The sequence below is a fragment of the Macrotis lagotis genome, chromosome 3 (assembly GCF_037893015.1).
Source record: "Macrotis lagotis isolate mMagLag1 chromosome 3, bilby.v1.9.chrom.fasta, whole genome shotgun sequence".
NCBI classification, from domain to species: Eukaryota; Metazoa; Chordata; class Mammalia; order Peramelemorphia; family Peramelidae; genus Macrotis; species Macrotis lagotis.
In genome coordinates this window covers 235,808,396-235,813,635 of record NC_133660.1, presented here as the reverse complement: position 1 = coordinate 235,813,635, position 5,240 = coordinate 235,808,396, and the positions used below count along the sequence as shown (strand labels likewise).

The following is a 5,240-nucleotide window of genomic DNA, read 5'->3' as shown; positions in this document are numbered from 1 at the left end:
CCCCCGTATTCTTACTTTTAAAAGAATGGTTTCTTGGGTCTATTTTTCACAATTTTCCTGCATGGATCTCTTTTTTTTATTTATCTTTTTCCTCTTATTTTTTTGTTTTTAAAATTCTTTTCAAAACTCTTCTATAAGGTTTTGGAGTTGCTTTCTATTCATAGACTCCTTTGAGATTTCCCATGAAGGTAATCTATCACTGCTTTCTTCTTCTGAGGTCAAATTTTTATCATCTCCATCTACATAGAAGTTTTCTATGGTTAGCACTTTTTAGTTCATTTTGCTTATTTTGATTTTTGAGCTCTGCTCCTGGGGTATAGGGAGCTTTTTGTGCTTGGGCTAGGGTTTGATCCTTGACTTATCCCTGGCCCAAATGTTGCCTATGCAGAGGTTTGTTTCCTCCTTAATGTTCATGTTCTGCTAGGCAGTGGTTTTTACTAACCCAGTCTTGTCTTTTGCCCCAGTGTTCCCAGGGTTCACATTTTGTTTGGGGTTGGGAGCCTCCCTGCTGACTTGCTATCCAGCTGCCAGGACTTATGTTGTTTTTCTAGCTTCCAGGTCCAGGACTGCACTGTGACTAAAAGTCTCCTGCTGGCTTTCCTGCTCTCTCACATAGCTGGGCTTTACTTCCCCTTCCCCTCTCCTCCACCCCCCAAGAGACAGACCTTCATTAAAGATCCTCCATGATATCTACAATTGAAAACTTACTTTGATATTTTCTTTTTATGGAGGGATCTATCCCTTTAATGTCTGTATAAAGGTTTCATGTATCATTGTATAGGGAAAAACTCAGGGAGTATGTAGCTTCATGCCACCATCTTGGTTTTGATCCAGAAGTCCTTGTCCTAGATTTATTGAATTTGAATTCCTGCCTGTGGTTTTCTTGGCAGACTAAATTTTATAAACTTATAATTTACAAGATTGTATAAGTACCTGAGAGAGTACTTTGTGATGTGTGAGAAGTTACTGCCTTTGAGGTAGGATTCTAGGAGCAGATGATTTTGGAATTAGACCAAATAAATGGAATTAGACACAAAAATCACATAAATGACCTTTTCTGGACTGTGGACTTGATGACTGCCAGAAACAGTTGTTATATTATCTATATTTCATCAAATCTGGAGTAAATCTTGTTTAAGTTTTTTTGGGGACATTATTGTCTATTCTGCTGATAATAGTTTTTTCTAGATCTGTTTTTCAGGTTAGTTATTTATCTGATAAAATATCTTATATTTTCTTCTATTTTTTAGTGTTTTCATATGGTTTTATTATTTCTTGTCTCATGGGATCATTAACTTCTGTGTAGTCCATTTAATTTTCTTTTTTTAAATATTTTTTTGAAAATGATGTGCTGTTTATTGCCAAAAATGAATTTTTTAAAAACCTGCTCATCAATAAAGGACCCTTACTATCTGATTTGCTTTTTCTGATTTGTCACCCGACCACTCTCTGATGAAGTATTTTCCTTTGGAGCCTATAGCGTAAGGTCAGGGCTAATCCACCTTCGTCAAGAAGACATTGAAGGATGCTTATTTTCTTTTCTCAACTTGGAAATCAAGCTAGTTAGGAATTTAGGATTGAGAAGGCAGTGGATCTAACTTGGAATCTGCTAAGAAATGAAGGGAACACTCCAAAGCAAGCTTTGGAGAAAACACCACTCAATAAAGGTTCAAACCCCAGCAACTGAAAGTAACTCACTATAATCATGAAGAAGAGAAGTTTCCCTGCTATGTTTTCCCCACTGTTGTAGAGATAATGTATTAAGGCCTAATAGAGCATTAAGGTTTTTTATAATAAGGACTTAATAGATATATCTACTTACCTCATCCTCCAAAATCTTTACTGATTCTCCGGGGGGGAAAGGTTTTTTTCTTTTCTGTTCATATTAAAGGAACAGACAAACTCAAGGAGACCAAGTTGTGGGGAGTAAAGCTTCCCACTTCTCCTTCCCATGATATCTTCATGGGCTAATTACATCCCAAACTGGCAAAAGTGTTAGAAGATGAGTTGTGCTAGCCAGAACTTTGAACAAATTTTAGTCTGCTTTCTAGAAGCACTCAGAAGTTCAGGCTCAAAGTCCATCCATTATCCTTGAGTCACATTTCTGATAGAAATCACTGCTCCTAGTTTATAGTCAGGACATCACTCTGGATCTCATGGGTTAGTTGGGTCTGGAGGTCACTCAACTTCTTCTTCAAACCAGACAAAGCAGAGAGGACAATGATTTCAGGGTGAAGAGAACCACAAGACTCCACATTGTAGTAGAACCTCTCTGGTTTGTCATTGGGGTCATAGGGAGCCTGAGCTTCATCCTCATCAATCTCAGAATATTCACTCTTTGGCTATTCTTCAGGCTTTGGGTAGACTGTATGCCTCAAGGCGTTATCTAGGTCATGCTCAAAGGCAACTCCAGCTGCAGGGTTCCATTTGGCATGCTCCTTGCCAAAGTCCTTTTTAGCATAGGCTCATAGTCTCAGCTCCTGGCCCTTCTGGAGTTTGACAATGAGGATGTCATCCTGTTCCACATAGTCATTGGGGTCATTGTCTCTACTTTGGGATGTCACTGGAATGACTCGGGGGATATTAGAAATAAGATCCCGAGATGTGACATGGTAAGTCTGGTCTTCATTACAACGGACATCAAGTGTAAACTCCACTGAGCACTCTGGACAAAATTCTTCACATGTACAGTCCCTGGAGTATTGCAGTTTGTCTACAGTGTCATCACTTGTAAGAGGGATTAATCTGCCACCCCCCCCATCTCTAACCCCTTCCGCGGAGAGGCCAAAGGCTGCGGGAAGGCCCTCAGGGCCCCGGGGCAGCTCTTTTTTTTAAATATTTTTTTAACGAAAGTTTGCCTTCTTGCGTTCCCTCTCTTCATCCTCAAGAAAAAACATAGTCATGCAGAAACAATTTTTCCACATTGACTATGTCAAAAAAACTTCTTTATCTTCATTCTGTCTCTATCAGGAAGTGCAGGAAGTGTGTAGTTTATTTCATCATGAGTCTTCTGGAATCATGGTTGGTTATTACACTGATCAATCTTTCAAAGTAGTTTGTCTTTATAATGCTGTCTGCATATATTCTCCAAGTTAAACTAATTTCACTCTTCATCAGTTCATATAAGATTTCCAAAGTTTCTCTGAAACCATCTTCTTCATAATTTCTTACAGCACAATGTTATTTCATAATATTTATATATCATAATTGGTTCAGATATTACCCAATTGATGAGCATTGCTTTCATTTTTTACTATGACCAAAAGAACTGATATATAATATTGGTAGAGAACTGATTCAACCTTTCTGGAGAGCAATTTGAAACTATGCCCAAAGGGCTATAAAACTGTGCATAACTTTTTCTTTAGGTTTTTGCAAGGCAATGGGGTTAAGTGGCTTGCCCAAGGCCACACAGCTAGGTAATTCCTAAGTGTCTGAGGCTGGATTTGAACTCAGGTACTCCTGACTCCAGGGCCAGTGCTCTATCCACTGTGCCACCTAGCCACCCTATAACTTTTGAACCATCAATACTACTATGTTGGTATATCAAAGGACAAGGACCTATTTGTACAAAAACATTAATCATAGCTCTTTTTGTTGTGACTAATAATTGGAAATTGAAGGAATTTTTATCAATTGGAGATTGATTGAATAAGTTGTAGCATATGATTGTGATGATACATAGTTATGTTTTATGAAATGCTGAGCAGGATGATTCCAGAAAAACCTGGAAAGACTTGCATAAATTGATATAAATTGAAGTGAGCAGAACCAGAAGAACAATGCATACAGTAACAGTAATAAGATACAATGATCAATTGTGAATGACTTAGCTATACTCAACAACACAGTTATATGAGATAATTACAAAGGAATACAAAGAAAAAACTTAAATAGTTGCTGCAAGGAGCTTCTGAGTGAAATATATATATATATGTATATCATATTATATATATATACATTTATACATTTTATATATATATATATATATACATTTATAAGCATATAGGCAATATAAACAGAATGAATGCATATGTCATGAGATTTCCTGAAGAAAACATTACAATGACCATATCATTTCTCTGTCTAAAAATGCAGTAATTTCCTTCAGCTTGGCTTTCAAGACTTTCTTCAATCTGACTACCCTAATCTTATGGCATTCCTTTTCACTTACTCTATTCATCAGCTAGAGATGTATGAGATGTTCAAGAAGGACTTGCTTAAGCCTTTTAAAGATTGTTCATACATCTTTGGCAACCTCCTGGCATTTAACTCTCATCTGTGACTCCAAGGAGCTATAACATATGCAGTAGTCATATGTTACAGCACAATATTGTTTCATAATATTTATATATCATAATTTGTTGTGAAACCATCTCAGTATGGCATGGCTAGGTGGTATAGTGAATAGAGCACTAGCCTTGAGTCAGGAGGACCTGAGTTCAAATCCGGTCTCAGACACTTAATTTCCTAGCTGTGTGATCTTGGGTAAATCACTTAAACCCATTGCCTTGCAAAAAAAAAAACCAACCTATCTCAGTAGATGGGCTAAAGGGGGTTCAGCACAACTGATGTGTCCCAACTGTATTAGTAAGTTAGGGTGTTCTCTACATCAATCAGGTCAAGACTTCTTCTGGGGGAATGAATGGATGAGAACAACTTGTTCTAAGACCATAAAGGTGGTTGAAGCAGGTGCTGTGGAACATTTAGAGCTTGGATAGATATTGGAAATACCTGTCATATTGAAAATATCTTTCACTATATCCTGGGACATTGCTGGTCATCTTGACTTTTTTCTTGTTATTTTACTTCAATTACTTTAGAAGAGAGAGTGTGGTTGACACTATGTACAACTGCCTCACTTAATCCAATTCTTACTTGAATCAAGACATAAACAATGATGTCACTGGTTCTCTTCAAAAATGAAAGGCAACTATAACATTCTGTACTCTAACTGAACTTTTATATTTTAAAAAACATTTTTTAAAAAAACAGAAATGAGAGGGGCCTTTTATTAAAATAAGGTTTTGTTACTTATCTCCTCTAATTCTATTTTGCTTTTACTTTGTCAGAGACCAAGATTGATAACCCTGTTCCTTTTTTTTTAAATTTCAGCTGGAGTAAAATAGATTCTGCTTAAATCTCATATTTTAAAATACTTGCATGTATATTTTTATTTCAAGTGTGGTTCTTGTAAATAGCATATTTTTGTATTCTAGTTACTGATTCTTACAACTATC

At 36.6% G+C, this 5,240-nt stretch overlaps 1 pseudogene; it reads right to left on the bottom strand.

The window, feature by feature from the left end:
* Positions 1 to 2,049: 2,049 nt before the first annotated feature.
* LOC141519336 (DNA-directed RNA polymerase II subunit RPB3-like) lies at positions 2,050 to 4,774 on the bottom strand (annotated as a pseudogene).
* Between the last annotated feature and the right edge of the window lie 466 nt (positions 4,775 to 5,240).